Source organism: Neofelis nebulosa, chromosome 17, assembly GCF_028018385.1.
Source record: "Neofelis nebulosa isolate mNeoNeb1 chromosome 17, mNeoNeb1.pri, whole genome shotgun sequence".
Classification (NCBI taxonomy): Eukaryota; Metazoa; Chordata; class Mammalia; order Carnivora; family Felidae; genus Neofelis; species Neofelis nebulosa.
In genome coordinates, this window is record NC_080798.1 from 40,225,808 (window position 1) to 40,248,439 (window position 22,632).

Genomic DNA, 22,632 nt, shown 5'->3' on the forward strand with positions numbered 1-22,632 from the left:
TAAAGAGTTTTCTATTGTCGAGGTTTTCATCATGGCAGGTGGTATGGAGAGATAAAGGAATAAATGGGTAATTGCCCTAAAGTGTGTGAAAGTCTATGGTAGGGTTAACTTGCTACCAAGACCATAGCCCTACAGGGTATTTAGGGCAACTTCACATAAATGGAGAAAGTTCAAACCTATAAGAATTGGAATTAAAACTCTAAAAATATGAACTAAGAAAAAAGGAATTTCCAGACAGTAAATCAACAAATAATGGAAATGGCTTTTCCTAGGTTAAGGTAAATGGCTGGAGTAAAACGTCTTCAATAAGTGGGATGTGAGGAGTACTAAAGAGGAGGCTACAAAAGGAGATTTTTATATAACTTTGTGAATTGGGATTTGTAGCTGTCATTTACCATATTTTTCTTAAGTTCCTTCTCTACTAGTTGTTAGAAATAGATTTGAAGTTAAAATTGACATGGTCCATGGCCTACTGGCAGGTAAGAAACTGTTTAGTGGAGGACGCAGAGAATTCAAAATAAGCACAGAAATAAATATGTAATTAATACAACTTTATAATTATTGAGAAGATGAGTCTAAAGGTGCTATACAAGAATTTTTTAGTCTTGGGGCAGCAGGGTGGCTCAGTCAGTTAAGCATCCAACTTTGGCTCAGGTGATGATCTCATGGTTTGTGAGTTCGAGCCCCGCGTCAGGCTCTGTGCTGACAGCTCAGAGCCTGGAGCCTGGTTTGGATTCTGTGTCTCCTTCTCTCTCTGCCCCTTCCCCACTCATGCTCTGTCTCTGTCTCAGAAATAAATAAACATCAAAAAAATTTTAAATAAATAAATAAATAAATAAATAAATAAATAAATAAGGGGGTACCTGAGTGGCTCAGTCAGTTAAGCATCCAACTTCAGCTCAGGTCATGAACTGGTGGTTTGTGAGTTTGAGCCCCGCGTCAGGCTCTGTGCTGACAGCTCAGAGCCTGGAGCCTGCTTCAGATTCTGTGTCTCCCTCTCTCTCTCTGCTCCTCCCCCACTCAGGTTCTGTCTCTCTCTCTCTCAAAAATAAATAAAATATTTTTTTAAAAATCAAAACAAAAATTAAAAAAAAGAATTTTAGTCTTTGGCTCTTAGAGAGTCAATGCATTATAAGCACGAAGAGTAATGATCAAATATTCTTCAAGATTAGAGTTTTTTTGTTTGTTTTGTTTTGTTTGTTTATCATAGATGATGAAGTGGAGTCCTCAAAACTGGACTTGGTTCAAGCCATCTTCACCTTAGCTGGTCTTTTACTATCAGCAGCAGAGGGATGAAGAGACCCAGACAATTTTAGTAGAACTCTCAGAAGGAAATGCAATCGACTGTACATAAAGGAGAAGGGATTTACTGAGCTTATGTCAATACTGACTGAAGAAAAATGCATCCATGCCTCTCCTGCAGAGTCCAAGAGAAGATCAGGGAATGTTGAAAGGAACTCAACCCATTTTTTTTTCCTTCTCAGAGGGGAGATACAAAAATGTATTGTATTGTAACCTTGGATATCTGATATATTTCAGATTTTCAAAATTTTTAAACATAGACTAGAAAGCTCTCAATAAAGTTAGCATTTTCCCCCAATTTAAATTTCCCCACTTGGGTGATAAGTGAGTTATTCACAGTGCTTCTGAAAACACACTCTTCATTTGTGTAACAAATCATTCAGTGAGCAACTACAATATATCAAGCACTATAGTAAGGACTTAGTAATAAGAGTCAAAAAGAAAAGGAGTTCCTATCTTTACCTGGTATATATGGTCTAGTAGAGAAACCAGACATTAAACATGTTATGACAATGTGCATATGAATTATAGTAAGACAGGATTTTAGGTACTGCATGATCTCCCAATATCAGGAGAAAAAAATGTAACAAAACTTGAAGTATCTACAACATTAAAAATACGGTGGGGATGCTGTCATGCAAATGGGTCAAAATAGCATCCAACATTCAAATGTCTTCCATATGGGAAGAAAAAAAAAACTCTTTTGATGATCATAGGAAGCAGAATACAAAAAAAAGTTAAAGGGTATCAGATTCCTATCAATATAAGATATAATTTTCTAATAATCAAAACATTATGCTAATGGAAAAGTATTCCTTGTCACTGGAAGCGTTCATGCTCACGCTGGAAGAATTCCTAGAGATGGGTTCTGGGTGTGCATATTCAAATGCATAGGGATAAACTCAGGTGAAAAAAAAATTAAGCAAGATGGACCAATTGAAGAGAATGCACATCCTATAATGTGTTCATTTTTATATTGTATTAATTCTGGACTTAGAAGTTGTTTATGGACAAAGAACAAGTTTAGTCAGGGTGCCACAAGACTTCAGTCTGGTGAACTGGCAGCAAGTTTGTGACCCTTGTAAGGTTATGTGAAATGTGAAAAGTCAACTTATTTTATTTTTTTTAATATGAAATTTATGGTCAAACTGGTTTCCATACAACACCCAGTGCTCATCCCAACAGGTGCCTTCCTCAATACCCATCACCCACCCTCCCCTCCCTCCCACCCCCCATCAATCCTCAGTTTGTTCTCAGTTTTTAAGAGTCTCTTATGGTTTGGCTCCCTCCCTCTCTAACTTTTTTTTTCCTTCCCCTCCCCCATGGTCTTCTGTTAAGTTTCTCAGGATCGACATAAGAGTGAAAACATATGGTATCTGTGTGAAAAGTCAACTTAAATAGAGGATCTGAAGTCATTCATTATTCTTCCTTCACATCCTGATATCTAATAGTTTTGCTATTCTCTGATAAAATTCCATCATCCTGAGAAATACATTGCTAAGCACAATTTCCCCAAATCCTTCAAATTATACCCTGCCTGCAACCACTGGTACAAATAAAAGGGCCAAGAATACTCACTAGCCAGGATACCTCAAGTGTTTGAGATCATTGCTGAATTTTAGTTTCATCATCTGCAATTTGGGAAAATTTGTTTTAGCAGAGAAAAAAAAAAGTCAAAGTCCTACAAGTTAACTGTCTTGTTGAATGAGCCAGAACTCTTGTCTGGGCACAAGGAGGTATGGGGGAAATACAGCATTTTGTCCTTATATTCCAGTTAACCCCTGAACTGCCACTTCTCCCTTGCTCCTATTGTCAGATACTACCTAGGGACTTCCCCACGTCTCTCCAATGCTCATGTATATAATTTCCAAGGGATGAGATAGGAACTTACAGGACCTCAACCCCTACGTGGCTGGTTCACAAAGGATCACCTGATACAAATTAGCTCATTCATAATATTCTGATTCCCAGGGACCACTGTGCTGTAGCTGGGCCAATAACTTCCTTCCCTAGGCTGACTGGATAAGGGGGAAAAGGCTGAAGTTGTACCTCTGAGAATTGTCAAGGGCAATGTTTTCCATCATATTAAAAAAGAAAACAGAAGTCATGTAGAGAAAGTAAGATATATAAAACTGACCCACAGAGAGGAGGAAAAACACAAAAATGAAAGCTCTGAAAATGCCAAGATCCCCATAACAGTTGTCCCAGTGGCTGAGTCTACCCCTTCTAACACGGGTTGGTGGTTTCACGAGATTATTTCAGTATCCTCTCCATGAACTTTCTTCATGTAAAGTTCCTACTTATTACCTATTTTACAAAGTCCTAATAAACACATCAATATGATCTTACTCAGAAATTGTGAGTCTAAAACATGTATTGGTAACTAAAACAAAAAAAAGGACATAGGTCCTTTCTTCTTCTCCTTCTCCTTCTCCTTCTTTTTTTAATGGAAAACTCAAACCAAAAAGAAAATGTAAGTATGTTCGTTAACTAAGTGACACCTACAATTAGCAAATTTTATTAGAAGCATTCTACTAAGTGATACATTTGGTCAGTCCTCATTCTAGCTCCTGTGAAGCCACTGGCTGCCCTTGAGTCATGTACTAGAATGACTCCTTAGAAGCTGGAGGACTAAAGTCTGTGCTTCTCTAAGTCACCACCTGAATGCACAGAGTCCTTAGACGGATACCGAAGAGATGGGGGAAAATGTAATTAAAAAGCAATCTAGGACCTCTTGTCCTTACATTCCTTGTACCATGTGGGCAATTGCCACTTAGTAGTATCTGGGCAGATGTTACTGGAACAGATGGCAAACTCAGGGGAAATGTGGTGTCCTGCAGAGAGCAAGGACTTCACAGACAGAGAGACCAAGGTTCAGATCTTGACTTTGCCACTCTCTCTTGAGCCAATGATTTAGTTTCTTTGACCCTCAACTACTGTAACTATTAAGTGCAGTGATTAAGTGAATAATACATAAAGCACCTTGACATCCGAACGAAGTCATGTATATGAAGTACCTTGCACATACTAAAGATGTGATTAAAATATTACTTCTTCCCCAAATGGATCCCTCTAACACATCCACTGGGACAGTCTAACCAGAAAATTAGAGGAGGTGGGGAGGAGAAAGAGACAAAGGGGAGGGTTATATAAACTCATTATCATTAGTCCCAAATTATCTGGCTAAAAGCCAAGGTGAGAAAAATTGCATTTCAAATGCATACATGCTCCCAGCTGTAGCTAAAAGCCTTTAGGTTTCTGTTTCCAAGATAACTTCTCTCAAGATGTTTTAAGAACATATGATGTGGATACCTGTATGGTTCAGTCGGTTAGGCAACCAATTCTTGATTTCAATTCAGGTCATGACCTCACAGTTCATGAGATGGAGCCCCACATCAGACTATGCACTGACAGCACAGAGACTGCTGGGGATTCTCTCTCTCTCCCTCTCTCTCTCTCTCTGTCCCTCCCCACCCACCCCCAAATCAATAAAATAAAACATTTAAAGAAAAAAGAATATGTGACAGATTTTCTGGAATAGTTCCCTCATTCAAGCTAGAAATCCATCTGCAAGACCTGTTGGGATTGAGAGCAGACAATCAAATAAATACCTGGTATCCACTATCTATTTTAATGACACATAAGAAAATTGTTATACTAGACAGAAAGGATTAGGATAACAATGACAAATCCCATTCATGGGGCACTTAGTGTATGCCAATCACTCTCCAAGCAATTCTATCAATATTATATTTCAAAAAGAAACTTTCTAAGAAAAATACCTAGGGATGTCACCTTACATTTGTTAGATACAGCATGTACAAGACATAGTTAACAAGATTTTTAAAGGTCACCAGGACTTGTGACAGGCATAGGGAACCAAGAGTTGAGTAAAACAGTGTTCCTGATGTCAAGAAGCCCAACATAAAGAAGTAAGACATTGTAAAAACAGGACAAAATACAAAATAATAATAGTAGCTGTTCTTTATTATGCAAATTTACTTATAACTTATTTAGAATGATTTATTTTTACAGAAAAATAAACAGAAGGAGAGACTATATTATATACACCAACTCACTCTTTCTGAATCCTCTCTGTATTAGTAATACCATTGTGGACATAGATATAAATATCTCACCACAATGATAGGCAGTGGGATATCATTAAGGATTTAAATGCCCTGTTTTGCTGTGTTATCCCTTTCCACTGGGAAGTTAATTCTTCAAGTCCTGATAATTTCTTGTTACTTCCTTGACAAATACTTGCTGAATTCCCAATAGGATGTAAGGAGACTAAGATGAATAATACCCTGACAAATGACAAGTTTACTGACGAGTTTGCCCAGGAATGCTCATGGAACACTCAAACTCTTGGCATTAAGATACCTGGAAAGGTAGGAAAACTTATGGTAAGGGTTAAAAAAAAGGCACAGGTCCACACCAATATCCCAAATTGTGTTAGGGGCTACATCTCTCAAAAATGTTACTTTAGGGGCACCTGGGTGGCTCAGTGGGTTGAACCTCTGACTTTGGCTCAGGTCATGATCTCAAGACTCATGAACTGGAGCCCCACACCAAGCTGGCTGCTGTCAGCGCAGAGCCTGCTTCGGATCCCCTGTCCCCCTCTCTGTTTCTCTGCCCCTTCCCCGCTAGCTGAGTCTCTCTTTCTCTCTCAAAAATAAATAAATCTTTTAAAAAATGTTAGTTTATTTTCTAGGTGAACCAGCCTTCTACATTTGGTTTCTTTACGGGTAATGCTATGTGCTATAGTTCTGTATTTGTTTCACATGTTGAAAAATATTTTACAATGTATTATATTTTGCATTATTAAAAAACAAAATTGAACTGAGTGCATTTTAAGATCTGATTGGCTTTATTAAGCAATTCATGCATGGGGCAGTATCCTAAGTAGCAAGTAGAGATGCTCTGGGGAGTAGTACAAAATAGGTTTTGATAGGAAGGAGAGTGGGGCAAGAAGTTATTAGCAAAAGAAAAGAAAAGAATTGTTACCCTTCACAGGACATCACCAAGGCTGATCAAAAAATTTCAGATGGACTACTGAAAGGTCACATTCCTGAGACAGGTATGTGTTGCCCCTTTGCAATTAGTCTGTTAGCCAGTTGTTGTGGTTTTGTCCAGGGTTGTTAGGGAATGGGGCAGTCCCATTTAGCATGGAGTAGCAGCTCCAGTCCAGTGTTGTAAGGAATGGGCAGTCCCATTTAGTACAGAGTAGCAGCTCCAGAGAGCTTGGGGAACCCTGATCCAGATGAGGTTTTAGTTGGCTCATCAGTAGTAATGATGGAATATGGAAAGTGGCAGACTTCTTTTACTTATTTTGAGAGGGGGGAGGGGCAGAGACAGAGGGAGAGAGAATCCCAAGCAGACTCTCCACTAACAGTGCAGAGCCCTATAAATCACCAGAGCTGAAATCGAGAGTCGGACACTTAACCAACCAACCCACCCAGACATCCCTCTAGGGGCAGATTTTAAAGCAATCAGCAGTACAGGGCAAATATGAATCGTTAAAAAAATAATAAAGTGCCTGGATAGCTCATTTAGCAGCGTGAAGCAACTTGAGAATTAGCTATGTTGCCTACCAAGTAGCTTTTTTTCTTCTTCTCTCAAAGAGTGAATTGCTTACTGTGAATATCAGAATTACTTGAGCTGTTGGTTAAAATCCAGAGTCAGAGGATTGCAAGCAATGACATTGTAATGTATGACATCCATGCAAATGAAATGTTATGGAGATCAGGGCAATCCTAATACTTATGTGTTTTGTTTCATATTGTATTCCAACTCTTAGCACAATGCCTACCAAATTATAGATGAAGGAAGGGAGGGAGGGAGGAAGGAAGGAATGACGTTTTGGGATGATGGTGGGCTTCAGAGCTGATGGCCAAGAAAGAATTCTTGAAGATGTCTTTGGTGCAAAAATGGTGATTTTATTAAGGCACAGGACGAGGACCCTTGGACAGAAAGAACTGCACTTGTTCAGGGAAATAGTCAAGAGGGAATTCCCAAAGAGACTTTCATATGCTAAAGACTCACAGATTACTGGAGGCCTAGCTGTTGTCAAACTAATGTTGTTTTCCCCTCTAACAAATCATTAAGACAGTAGGAGTTCCTGGAAAAAAGTCGTAGTCTGTATTCCCCTCAAGTATTTATCCATGAGCTACAGGTTATAAGGTAATTTAATTTTACCTGCCATTTCTTTCTTGCCTTTGTCCCCATATCACTATGAAGGGGTGATGCTGGGGCTCCAGGAGCCAGAGTCTACAGGTTACTGGAGATTAGGCTATTGATAAAATTACCTTTTTCTTGTAATTTACTAAGATATTTGTAAACTTATGGAGATTCATTAGTTTAACCATTTCTTTTCTGTCCTTTCCTTTGTTCTCTGGTAGCCAGGAGAGCCTGAGGAATATCACACATATCCCACCTGGGTGGGGGTGGTGTGTGCCAGCTTGTACTTGGTCCTCACCTTCCCTTAGGGTCCCTTATGAGAAGGAAGGAGAGAAGGAAGGAAGGAGAGAAGGAAGAAAGGAAGGAAGGAAGGAAGGAAGGAAGGAAGGAAGGAAGGAAGGAAGGAAAGAAGGAAGGAAGGAGAGAAGGAAGGAAGGAAGGAGGGAAGGAAAGAAGGAAGGAGAGAAGGAAGGAAGGAAGGAGGGAAGGAAAGAAGGAAGGAGAGAAGGAAGGAAGGAGGGAAGGAAAGAAGGAAGGAGGGAAGGAAGGAAGGAAGGAAGGAAGGAAGGAAGGAAGGAAGGAAGGAGAGAAGGAAGGAAGAAAGGAGAGAAGGAAGGAAGGAAGGAAGGAAGGAAGGAAGGAAGGAAGGAAGGAAGGAAGGAAGGAAGATAGGTGGGAGGAAGGAAGGGAGGAGAAAAGTGCACAGGGCAGAGGAGGACTGAGGATGGGAAGAGGAGGGAAGGTGAAGGGAAGGGGGAAATTCCACAATATCAAGAAGCCATATTACTTTTTCCTTTTTTTAAATTTATTTATTTGTTTCAAGTTTTTAAGTCCAACTTTTCAATGGAATGTGTGTGTGTGTGTGTGTGTGTGTGTGTGTGTGTGTGTGTGTGTGTGTGTGTTTTCAAGAGGGTCTGGGAAAGGTAACAAAAGGTAGGAAAAGATGAGTCTCTACCTCACTCCTGTGTTTTGCTTTTTTTGATGCTAAGAGTGAGGAGGAGAAATCATTTTAACCTATACATTCAAGAGCTCAGTCCCAAGAACATTTGTGTCAAAGGTCAAGCTTTCTTAGCCCCTCTACATCCTTTTGTAAAATTAATCATGCTGTTAATTATTTGGATTATTTTAATATTTATTGTTCTCCTATATGCATGACAGGAGACAGGACCTGGTAGATTACTTGATGACAGAAAGTATGTACTAAATAATTGTTAGCTGTTTATGTGAAAGACTAATGATTGAAGGCTCAATCTGCATCACGATGACTTGATGTCTAGTGTTTATTTTTTATATCATTATCTTGTGACCACTCATTTCTGCCTCAGGTTCCGGGCAAGCTGGGAGGACTATCATGAGGGATGTTGTTGGATTCACATGTACAGAACACATGGTTCTAGTGAGGTATGAGGGAAGGGAGACCTGGGAGATGACAAGTTGACCAAAGTAAAACCATTTTGGTTTTAGGCTAACCCTTAACCTAAAAGTCATTAGGTCATAAAAAGAGTCACACAGTCCAACTCATGGAAAACAACAAGACTCTACTCCCTCCAGCAATAAAAGCCACAAAATCTGGACATTCTTAAAATTGTTCTCTGTAAGGGCACCTGGGTGGCTCAGTGGGTTGATTGTCCCCACTCTAGATTTCAGCTCAGGTCATGAAGTGGAGCCCTTCATTGACCTCTGTGCTGACAGAGGATTCTTTCTCTCTCCCACTCTCTCTGCCCCTCCCCTGCTCTTGTTCTCTCTCAAAATAAATAAACTTAAATAATAAAACATAAGAAATAAATTAAAAAAAAAAAAACCTGCTCCCTGTAGATACTTTCACAAACCTAAGCATAACCTTAAGACAATGGAAAAACTAACTACCTTCTACAAATGATAAATGCAAAGTTAAAGAGTTAATTTAAACACACACACACACACACACACACACACACACACACACACACACACAAACTTACAAAACCCTTCCTTAGAGGCAAAAGGGGATCCTTTACCTCATTTGGGAGGAGAGAACACTACTTTGTCTGAGAAGTAGCTCCATTCTTACTTCTAGACTCGATAAGTCTTTGTCTCTTTCTCTAAATGGCTTGCTCTTGAATTCTTTCCTATAGAAAGCCAAGAACCCTCTTGGCAAGGGGCCTGGGTCTCGCCATCTCAGGGCCTCAGCCCATCCAGCTTCACTAGTAAAAAAAGAAACAACTTTATGGGAGAAAGAAAAAAATGATGGATGGGAGGAAGGAATTAAAATATCCTCAGGGGTATTAAAATAAAAATTTTTTAAAGATAATAAAGAAAATGGGGAAAATCTTACTTTCCAGCATTGATTGAAAGTAACCTGTTTTTCAGGGGACATCTTGGGTCTGCCTCTCTTGGTGTTGCTTTTGCTATTGCTGTTTTTGTTACTGTTTTTTGAGGCAATTATGCTAACTGCAGATGTGTTTTTTCTTTTACAATTCTTTCCTTTATATAATGATTCTTTACACTCTATAGTACCTTTTCTTTTCTTCTTGTTTTGTGGGGGAAGGGATAAGCTTTTTGTGAGTTCAAAATCAGAGCTACATTGTGCTTTATGCCATCTTGCAGACCCTTCTGTTATCATAGGGATATTGTAGAATCATCCTTGTAATTAGGATATAGTTAAATTTGCAACTTGATTTTGCAGCCAATTGTTATCTAGGTTCTGTGTAATCTTGGCAACCTTATCATTGATGACTCATGCAGTGCATTACAGAGTACAATGGTGCCAAAACTCCATGAACATTCTCATACAAATAAGAGCTTTCAAACTTATTTATTACCAGTGTGCATACCAAAACACATTAACTATTCACAGGAGAAAGGTTAAACCACAGCTAAGCTAAATCCCATCCAGTTAGCACAATGGTGCTGAATTAGAGCACATGGCAAGATAGTGTCTTGTGAGTCTCATGAAAACTGGGCCTTTCTCACTTTGGCCTGAAACATACATAAATAAAGAGAAGGGAGGAGAGGAGAAAATTAAAGATAAATCAACTATAAGATCAATTTGTATATATTCAATATTGAGATGACATTTGCAGAATTCTCTTCCTGTAACTGATCTTCAACATAATTTTATCTGTTTAGTCTTGGCCAAGCTTTCAGTAAATCTTTTTTTTTTTTTCAATACAGATTCATATATTCTATTTCTTCTTTGACATCTCTAAGTGCATAGACAAAAGAAGACTTAATATGGACAAATGCTCTTCATGACTCTTGATCCCTCTAATTCATTCTGAACTTTTCCTTCATGGATCTTTGCCACTAAAGATAAGCCACTTAATTAGCCATTCACCAGACTAAAAAAGGAATTTTCTCTGTACCTTGTCTTTCCTTTATACCTTGCATCCAAGATATCCATAAGCCCTGCTATGCTTCTATTACTACTTCCTATTTCCAAGATTTTATGGTTCTCATTTGGACAATGAAAGCCTCCTAAATAGTCTCTTACATTGATTCTCACTGTCACTATATTGTTTTTCATACAAAAGCCAAAATAAGCTTAAAAAATATCATGATTCTCATTTGCTTAAATCTGTTCAATGGTTTCCCCAATAAACTAGAATAAAATCAAAATTCCTTTTGTGGTTTATAGATATGGCTTGTCTACTTTCCTCTGAATGTCATACTCCCAACTTCTGTCATTTCCCTTAAGCCATACTCACTTATTCTCTTCATCAAACATATGAAACTTATTTTTTTTTTTTTTTTTTTATTTATTTATTTATTTATTTATTTTTTAATATATGAAATTTACTGTCAAATTGGTTTCCATACAACACCCAGTGCTCATCCCAAAAGGTGCCCTCCTCAATACCCATCACCCACCCTGCCCTCCCTCCCACCCCCCATCAACCCTCAGTTTGTTCTCAGTTTTTAACAGTCTCTTATGCTTTGGCTCTCTCCCACTCTAACCTCTTTTTTTTTTTTTTTTTTTCCCTTCCCCTCCCCCATGGGTTTCTGTTACGTTTCTCAGGATCCACATAAGAGTGAAACCATATGATATCTGTCTTTCTCTGTATGGCTTATTTCACTTAGCATCACACTCTCCAGTTCCATCCACGTTGCTACAAAAGGCCATATTTCATTCTTTCTCATTGCCACGTAGTATTCCATTGTGTATATAAACCACAATTTCTTTATCCATTCATCAGTTGATGGACATTTAGGCTCTTTCCATAATTTGGCGATTGTTGAGAGTGCTGCTATAAACATTGGGGTACAAGTGCCCCTATGCATCAGTACTCCTGTATCCCTTGGATAAATTCCTAGCAGTGCTATTGCTGGGTCATAGGGTAGGTCTATTTTTAATTTTCTGAGGAACCTCCACACTGCTTTCCAGAGCGGCTGCACCAATTTGCATTCCCACCAACAGTGCAAGAGGGTTCCCGTCTCTCCACATCCTCTCCAGCATCTATAGTCTCCTGATTTCTTCATTTTGGCCACTCTGACTGGCGTGAGGTGGTATCTGAGTGTGGTTTTGATTTGTATTTCCCTGATGAGGAGCGACGTTGAACATCTTTTCATGTGCCTGTTGGCCATCCGGATGTCTTCTTTAGAGAAGTGTCTATTCATGTTTTCTGCCCATTTCTTCACTGGGTTATTTGTTTTTCGGGTGTGGAGTTTGATGAGCTCTTTATAGATTTTGGATACTAGCCCTTTGTCCGATGTGTCATTTGCAAATATCTTTTCCCATTCCGTTGGTTGCCTTTTAGTTTTGTTGGTTGTTTCCTTTGCTGTGCAGAAGCTTTTTATCTTCATAAGGTCCCAGTAATTCACTTTTGCTTTTAATTCCCTTGCCTTTGGGGATGTGCCGAGTAAGAGATTGCTACGGCTGAGGTCAGAGAGGTCTTTTCCTGCTTTCTCCTCTAAGGTTTTGATGGTTTCCTGTCTCACATTCAGGTCCTTTATCCATTTTGAGTTTATTTTTGTGAATGGTGTGAGAAAGTGGTCTAGTTTCAACCTTCTGCATGTTGCTGTCCAGTTCTCCCAGCACCATTTGTTAAAGAGACTGTCTTTTTTCCATTGGATGTTCTTTCCTGCTTTGTCAAAAATGAGTTGGCCATACGTTTGTGGGTCTAGTTCTGGGGTTTCTATTCGATTCCATTGGTCTATGTGTCTGTTTTTATGCCAATACCATGCTGTCTTGATGATGACAGCTTTGTAGTAGAGGCTAAAGTCTGGGATTGTGATGCCTCCTGCTTTGGTCTTCTTCTTCAAAATTACTTTGGCTATTCGGGGCCTTTTGTGGTTCCATATGAATTTTAGGATTGCTTGTTCTAGTTTCGAGAAGAATGCTGGTGCAATTTTGATTGGGATTGCATTGAATGTGTAGATAGCTTTGGGTAGTATTGACATTTTCACAATATTTATTCTTCCAATCCATGAGCAGGGAATGTCTTTCCATTTCTTTATATCTTCTTCAATTACCTGCATAAGCTTTCTATAGTTTTCAGCATACAGATCTTTTACATCTTTGGTTAGATTTATTCCTAGGTATTTTATGCTTCTTGGTGCAATTGTGAATGGGATCAGTTTCTTTATTTGTCTTTCTGTTGCTTCATTGTTAGTGTATAAGAATGCAACTGATTTCTGTACATTGATTTTGTATCCTGCAACTTTGCTGAATTCATGTATCAGTTCTAGCAGACTTTTGGTGGAGTCTATCGGATTTTCCATGTATAATATCATGTCATCTGCAAAAAGCGAAAGCTTGACTTCATCTTTGCCAATTTGGATGCCTTTGATTTCCTTTTGTTGTCTGATTGCTGATGCTAGAACTTCCAGCACTATATTAAACAGCAGCGGTGAGAGTGGGCATCCCTGTCGTGTTCCTGATCTCAGGGAAAAAGCTCTCAGTTTTTCCCCATTGAGGATGATGTTAGCTGTGGGCTTTTCATAAATGGCTTTTATGATCTTTAAGTATGTTCCTTCTATCCCGACTTTCTCCAGGGTTTTTATTAAGAAAGGGTGCTGGATTTTGTCAAAGGCCTTTTCTGCATCGATTGACAGGATCATATGGTTCTTCTCTTTTTTTTTGTTAATGTGATGTATCACGTTGATCGATTTGCGAATGTTGAACCAGCCCTGCATCCCAGGAATGAATCCCACTTGATCATGGTGAATAATTCTTTTTATATGCTGTTGAATTCGATTTGCTAGTATCTTATTGAGAATTTTTGCATCCATATTCATCAGGGATATTGGCCTGTAGTTCTCTTTTTTTACTGGGTCTCTGTCTGGTTTAGGAATCAAAGTAATACTGGCTTCATAGAATGAGTCTGGAAGTTTTCCTTCCCTTTCTATTTCTTGGAATAGCTTGAGAAGGATAGGTATTATCTCTGCTTTAAACGTCTGGTAGAACTCCCCTGGGAAGCCATCTGGTCCTGGACTCTTATTTGTTGGGAGATTTTTGATAACCGATTCAATTTCTTCGCTGGTTATGGGTCTGTTCAAGCTTTCTATTTCCTCCTGATTGAGTTTTGGAAGAGTGTGGGTGTTTAGGAATTTGTCCATTTCTTCCAGGTTGTCCAATTTGTTGGCATATAATTTTTCATAGTATTCCCTGATAATTGTTTGTATCTCTGAGGGATTGGTTGTAATAATTCCATTTTCATTCATGATTTTATCTATTTGGGTCATCTCCCTTTTCTTTTTGAGAAGCCTGGCTAGAGGTTTGTCAATTTTGTTTATTTTTTCAAAAAACCAACTCTTGGTTTCGTTGATCTGCTCTACAGTTTTTTTAGATTCTATATTGTTTATTTCTGCTCTGATCTTTATGATTTCTCTTCTTCTGCTGGGTTTAGGCTGCCTTTGCTGTTCTGCTTCTATTTCCTTTAGGTGTGCTGTTAGATTTTGTATTTGGGATTTTTCTTGTTTCTTGAGATAGGCCTGGATTGCAATGTATTTTCCTCTCAGGACTGCCTTCGCTGCGTCCCAAAGCGTTTGGATTGTTGTATTTTCATTTTCGTTTGTTTCCATATATTTTTTAATTTCTTCTCTAATTGCCTGGTTGACCCACTCATTCGTGAGTAGGGTGTTCTTTAACCTCCATGCTTTTGGAGGTTTTCCAGACTTTTTCCTGTGGTTGATTTCAAGCTTCATAGCATTGTGGTCTGAAAGTATGCATGGTATAATTTCAATTCTTGTAAACTTATGAAGGGCTGTTTTGTGACCCAGTATATGATCTATCTTGGAGAATGTTCCATGTGCACTCGAGAAGAAAGTATATTCTGTTGCTTTGGGATGCAGAGTTCTAAATATATCTGTCAAGTCCATCTGATCCAATGTATCATTCAGGGCCCTTGTTTCTTTATTGACTGTGTGTCTAGATGATCTATCCATTTCTGTAAGTGGTGTGTTAAAGTCCCCTGCAATGACCACATTCTTATCAATAAGGTTGCTTATGTTTATGAGTAACTGTTTTATATATCTGGGGGCTCCGGTATTTGGCGCATAGACATTTATAATTGTTAGCTCTTCCTGATGGATAGACCCTGTAATTATTATATAATGCCCTTCTTCATCTCTTGTTACAGCCTTTAATTTAAAGTCTAGTTTGTCTGATATAAGTATGGCTACTCCAGCTTTCTTTTGGCTTCCAGTAGCATGATAAATAGTTCTCCATCCCCTCACTCTCAATCTAAAGGTGTCCTCAGATCTCAAATGAGTCTCTTGTAGACAGCAAATAGATGGGTCTTGTTTTTTTATCCATTCTGATACCCTATGTCTTTTGGTTGGCGCATTTAATCCATTTACATTCAGTGTTATTATAGAAAGATACGGGTTTAGAGTCATTGTGATGTCTGTATGTTTTATGCTTGTAGTGATGTCTCTGGTACTTTGTCTCACAGGATCCCCCTTAGGATCTCTTGTAGGGCTGGTTTCGTGGTGACAAATTCCTTCAGTTTTTGTTTGTTTGGGAAGACCTTTATCTCTCCTTCTATTCTAAATGACAGACTTGCTGGATAAAGGATTCTCGGCTGCATATTTTTTCTGTTTAGCACACTGAAGATATCGTGCCAAGCCTTTCTGGCCTGCCAAGTTTCAAAGGAGAGATCAGTCACGAGTCTTATAGGTCTCCCTTTATATGTGAGGGCACGTTTATCCCTTGCTGCTTTCAGAATTTTCTCTTTATCCTTGTATTTTGCCAGTTTCACTATGATATGTCGTGCAGAAGATCGATTCAAGTTACGTCTGAAGGGAGTTCTCTGTGCCTCTTGGATGTCAATGCCTTTTTCCTTCCCCATTTCAGGGAAGTTCTCAGCTATAATTTCTTCAAGTACCCCTTCAGCACCTTTCCCTCTCTCTTCCTCCTCTGGGATACCAATTATGCGTATATTATTTCTTTTTAGTGTATCACTTAGTTCTCTAATTTTCCCCTCATACTCCTGGATTTTTTTATCTCTCTTTCTTTCAGCTTCCTCTTTCTCCATAACTTTATCTTCTAGTTCACCTATTCTCTCCTCTGCCTCTTCAATCCGAGCCGTCGTGGTTTCCATTTTGTTTTGCATTTCGTTTAAAGCGTTTTTCAGCTCCTCGTGACTGTGCCTTAGTCCCTTGATCTCTGTAGCAAGAGATTCTCTGCTGTCCTGTATACTGTTTTCAAGCCCAGCGATTAATTTTATGACTATTATTCTAAATTCACTTTCTGTTATATTATTTAAATCCTTTTTGATCAGTTCATTAGCTGTTGTTATTTCCTGGAGATTCTTCCGAGGGGAATTCTTCCGTTTGGTCATTTTGGACAGTCCCTGGAGTGGTGAGGACCCGCAGGGCACTTCCCCTGTGCTGTGGTGTATAACTGGAGTTGGTGGGCGGGGCCGCAGTCCGACCTGATGTCTGCCCCCAGCCCACCGCTGGGGCCACAGTCAGACTGGTGTGTGCCTTCTCTTCCCCTCTCCTAGGGGCGGGATTCACTGTGGGGTGGTGTGGCCCGTCTGGTCTACTTGCACACTGCCAGGCTTGTGGTGCTGGGGAGCTGGCGTATTAGCTGGGGTGGGTAGGCAAGGTGCACGGGGGCGGGAGGGGCAGGCTTAGCTCGCTTCTCCTTAGGTGATCCACTTCAGGAGGGGCCCTGTGGCAGCGGGAGGGAGTCAGACCCGCTGCCGGAGGTTTGGCTCCGCAGAAGCACAGAGTTGGGTGTTTGCGCGGAGCGAGCAAGTTCCCTGGCAGGAACTGGTTCTCTTTGGGATTTTGGCTGGGGGATGGGCGGGGGAGATGGCGCTGGCGAGCGCCTTTGTTCCCCGCCAAGCTGAGCTCTGCCGTCCGGGGGCTCAGCAGCTCTCCCTCCCTTTGTCCTCCAGCCTTCCCGCTTTCTGAGCAGAGCTGTTAACTTCTGACCTCCCAGACGCTAAGTCGCGCTTGCTGTCGGAACACAGTCCGTCCGGCCCCTCCGCTTTTGCCAGCCCGACTCGGGGGCTCTGCTTGGCCGGCGAGCCGCCCCTCCGCCCCGGCTCCCTCCCGCCAGTCCGTGGAGTGCGCACCGCCTCGCCGCCCTTCCTACCCTCTTCCGTGGGCCTCTCGTCTGCGCTTGGCTCCGGAGACTCCGTTCTCTGAAACTTATTTTTAATCCAGGGTCTTTGTAATAGCTCTTCCCTTTGCTGGGATTCTCTTTAAATTTGGTATGACTGAGCCCTTTTAAAGATCTATGCTTAAATATTTTCTTCTAGAGAGATCTTCCTGGCTATCCAAGTTGAAATAGTCCATTAGGCAATCCTTATCACTTTATTTACTGCATAGTATATTTGTACACTAATAAACAAACAAGAAGACAACATATACTTGTTATTGACAGTCTACTCTTTCTAGATTGTAAGCTGCATAGGAGCAGAAACCATGTCTTTCCTCTTTGTGATGAATCCATAGGATCTAGAATATTTCCTATCAGTAGCCTCCCATGAAACATGGTTGAATAAATATGAATTCAACAGGTTATTATTCCATGTTGAATCCTATGTTAGTTGTTGGACATTCAATGCTGAGCAAAACAGATATGTCTATTTCTTCATGGTGGTTTTGAGAAGGGAAATCTCATATTATTTAAATATTAACACAAATAGCTAAGTATCACTCAATAAAAAAGAAGAGTATTGGCAACATACTACTGGAAGATTCAGGAAGAGGTTTCTAAAAAAAAAATAGTGCTTATGAGATCCAATAGTAGAACTTAAGTTAACTAGGAAAAAGGTTGAGCATGGGAGAATGTTGGTCAGTGCCCTAGTCATCCAGGGGGAGATAACAGCATTGTTAAAAACCATGAAGCAGAAAAGATGATGATCCATTTGAGGAAATAAGTAAAGGCCAGTGGGGTTTGAACATGGAGGAAAATGGGGACAGAAGTTATAGGTGAGAGCAGAGAGGTGGGTAGGACACTTTGAGCTGGAAAAGAAATTTGAGCTGGAAAAGAAGATAATTACCTTGAAAGCATTAATGATATGGGGATTACTAGCCTCTCTCTTTGCCACACATCTGGTTCTTAGGAATCAAAGTGATAAAGCACTTACATGAATAGAAAATGATAATAATGAAAGTGTGCAGAGTATATAGAGGCCATAGTGGTTTTTTTAAAGTTTATTTATTTATTTTGAGAGAGCGAGAGAGCGAGAGAGAGAGAGAGAGAGAGAGAGAGAGCAAGCAGGGGAGGGGCAGAGAGAGAGACAGAGAAAGAGAGAATCCAAAGCAGGCTCCTGACTCCCATTGTGGAGACGGACATGGGGTTTGGCTCAAGTCCACAAACCGCGAGATCAGGACCTGAGCCTAAGTCAAGAGTCAGACACTTAACCAACTAAGCCACCCAGGCACCCAAGGCCATAGTGTTTTTAAAGATGTGGAAGTGAATTAATTATATGTGTAGTCTTTAGGCCAAAATAAAGCAGGAAGATGATTCCTAAGCAAGGTTTAATGGATACATAGGATTATATTTAGAAGAACAGAATGACAGGGAGACATTCCAGGTAAGTAAAACAATTTTCATGAAAGCCAAGTCTTCTATTCTGGCTACTGGAACTAGTTTGAAATTGGTGAAGAATAAAGTATGAGTAAGAGGTGCTGAAATATGATAGTATAAGAATAACAAGCATTAGATAATGCAGGCATAGAGTTATTTGCTGAAGAATTTGGACCTTCCTCTGGTCAGTGCTTCTCAACTTTTCTCAACTTCTCTTCAAATATCCCTAACAGAAGATGAGCTAGGATGCATATACTCAGGGGACTAGAGATATAGCCCCAAAAGTCACCAATAAGGCCATTTATTTCACAAATTGTCCTAGCTCAGCTTAAAAATGCATGTGATTCCAACACTGATTAGTTGTTTTTATTGTAAAAGATATATAGTGCCCAAATATTTGTAAAAATCAGTAGCATGCTTATCCATACTATTGCATATCCTTGGCAAACCACTTCATACCCCTGATGTTTGGGTCCTCCAGGTAAAAAGATAGGTAGCCTGTCCCCACCTGGGGGCTTTGGGAAGGGGCCTGGGGTGATGTCAGAAGCTGGAGGCCCAAGCCCCGCCCTTGGGAGCTGGCCCTCCCACTCTGCACATTCCAGGGCTGGAGGGAAGGACTTCTGTGTATATCTTGTGCTGAATAAGGTTGCTTTTTGTTTATTTAATGCCATGGGGATGGGTGAGAGGAGTGGGAAGATGCTGGCTCTTTCCTTCTCACAAGAGTGAGGCTAGCTGGCCTACACAGCTTGATTTACTCTATCCTCCCCACATGCCCCAGGGCCCTCAGGCATCACACCCCCACCTGTTTCCACAGTCCCCAGTCCACCCACAGTGGTTGGTTCTGTGAGGAGGGAAAAAACAAACAAACAAACAACAACAACAACACAAAGACAGCTAAAAAATGTCCTGTCATTGAGGTCTTTAAAATACAGGAGTGACATAATCAGATTTGTGACTTAAAAAGATCACTCTAGCTGAGAATGTGGAGGCTGGATTAGAGAAGGGAAATAAATAGGCACTCAATAAACATTTGTTGAATTACTCTGTTAACTCTCATCAAAGGCAAGTTGATACAGTCACATGCAATCACACTGGTATGGTTTATCCAGGTTCAAATACCTCCTCTTGAGAAACAGGCACAGGGCTTTGACCTAAGTCATCTGGAATCACAGTCTGTGCTAATCAAATTCACCACAGCTGCACTTATTTCTCACTCTACAACCTCAGGCAGAATAAAAAGTTATTGTCAACCACATCTTTTATCTAGTAAACAGCAACCGCTTATCACAGCCGGAGTAAAAGTTACCCAATTAAGTCATTTATTTTAGCATTCTTTTTGGAATAGACTTATGATATCATTTTGAGATGGGGAAAATGTTTCCAATATTTTTATTTACTTTTCTTTCTGATAAATTTTCCAATACTTATTCCAATAAGTATGCATTTTATTTCCTATCTTCCAGGAATGTTATAAGGTAATCCTACTGTACAAGAACTTTTATGTAACCAAGACATTCTTTTTTTTTAATTTTTGATTTTAAGTAGGCTTCATGCCTAGCAAAGAACCTAATGTAGGGCTTGAATTCACATGCCTAAGATCAAGACCTGAGCTGAGATCAAGAGTTGGATGTTTAACTGACTGAGCCATCCAGGCACCCCTGTATAAGACATTCTTAATGTTCCCTTAAGATTGAAAAAGAAAACAAACAAAAAAAAATTGAATAAACTTTAGACAGGATTCTTTCTCTTTTTTTTCCATGTTTCAAGTTTTTATTTAAATTCTAGTTAGTTAACATATAGTTTAATATTGTTTCAGGAGTAGAATTTAGTGATTCATCACTTACATAGAACATCCAGTGTTCATCACAGCAAGTGTCCTCCTTAATCCCTATCATCCATGTAGCCCATCTTCCATCCACCTCCCCTCCAGCAACCCTCAGTTTGTTCTCTATAGTTCAAAGTCTCTTATGGTTTGCCTCCCTTTTTTTTTCCTTCCTTCCCTTATGCTCATCTGTTTTGTTCCTTACATTCCACAGAAGAGAGAAATCATGTGGTATTTATCTTTTTCTGACTACTTTTTTTGCTTAGTATAATATACTCTAGCTCCATTCACATCATGCAAATGGCAAGATTTCATTCTTTTGATAGCTGAGTAATATTCCATTTTACGTGTGTGTGTGTGTGTGTGTGTGTATTTGTGTACACACATATATCCCATATCTTTATGCATTCATCAGTTGATAGACATTTGGGTTTTTACCATAATTTGGCTATTGTTGATAATGCTTCTATAAGCAATGGGGATGTGCCCTTTGAATCGATATTTTGGTATCCTTTGGGTAAATACCTAGTAGTGGAATTGCTGGGTAGTAGGGTAGTTCTATTTTTAACCTTTTGACAAACTCGATACTTTCTTCCAGAGTAGCCGCATCACCTTGCATTCCTACCAACAGCAGATCCCCTTTCTCCACATCCTTGCCAACATCCATTGTTTCCTGTGTTGTGAATTTTAGCCATTCTGACAAGTGTGAGCTAGTATCTTATTGTAGTTTTGATTTGTATTTCCCTGATGATGAGTGATGTTGAGCATTGTTTCATGTATGTGTTACCCATACGTAGGTCTCCTTTGGAAAAAAAAAATGTCTATTCATTAGACAGAATTACTTCTGATTATAGGCCCTTGACCTCTGTTTTCTTTTAGCATTTACTTTAGAAAACTTCCAGTTCTTAAGTCTTTTTCTGTGAGATGCAAATATTCTCTTTGCTTTTTCCAGTTTTACAATCCAGGAATGTCATTCTCAAAGACCCAAAACTCATTCTTTGAAATGTAATCATCAAAGAGTGCCCCATCTCTCAGTTGCCAGGGGAGGCAAGAAGCCCGACTTCCCTAAGTGTCAGTTAGCAAACACAGATGCCTAACCGCATTGATGAACCTCCCCTGCAATATCCTCTAGCACTTTGTCACTAGATCACCCCAGCACTTAAAACCCCTCCACCCTTTGCTCCAGCAGAGTTGAGGTCAGTCTCCCTTCCCTACTGCATAGTTTTAAAGTTTTCCTTAACTGTGTCCCATGTGATCTTTCTTTAACAAATACATATCAAAGTGAGGTATTAGAGAAGTTTGGGGAGTTAAGCAGGCAGCAATTTCATGGGCAATATTTACTATTGTTTATCTACCATGAGCTCAGTCAGTGATAGTAAATGTAAAAAAAAGTTAGTATACCCTAACAGAAATGAAAGGAAGAATAAGCATTTTCTTAATATTTGTGTGCACGTACATATCACTGGGATATAGCTAGGAGGACTAATATTTTCTCCTCTGAGTCCCAAAGGAAATAATTTGGACATGACACTGCTTATTGCCAGTTACTGTAAGATGTTTTGTGCAGTAACTTAGGGTGGCAGAGTAAGTAGATGTCAAGGATGCATCCCTTAGCATAATAAGGGCAAGGTTAAGGACAATTAGTTTCTGTGAAATTTAGTGCTATTAGAAGCTACATCGAATTCTCAGACTCAAAAGACATTACAAAAGAAAGTTATTCCTCATTTTGTCAAGGTATGATTTTATATGTTCTAAAATATAAATACATACAGCCTCAAGGGGACACTCCCCAGCCCCGCCCCCTTCCCATTCCTGCCACCACTATATAAAGAACAGTAACATACTGTTTAGCCTTTCTATGTCACGACCTAAATCCACAGTTACCTATGCAGAGCAGCAATAACTAGACAGATACAAACCACCTAATAAGTCATTAATACTTCAAAATTTGAAGCAGTGAATATATAAGGCAAGACTGAGTATGATTATTTCTATAGGTTACTTGGAATATTGCAGAAGTGGATGAGAAAAGAATTTAGAAGAAGGATTCTGTGGGAAATGCAAAGGAATGGGTAAAATTAAGAAAGAACGAGATGTCTTTGTCAGATACTCAACAAAGTTCAGTATTGTATCAGGGGTATAGCATGGGTTCCCACTAACAAATTCATAAAAATAACTGTTTAAACACTTGGCAAGTACCTGAATACATTTTATTGGGCCCTCCAAAAGGTAGGTACCTTTTGGAAAGCAAAAATAGAGTCTATCACCAAAATTACATGTGTATCACATTTAATTTTAGAATTTATTAATCCATTTACACTTTTATTCATTAGAACAATATTAGTGTTAAGCATCT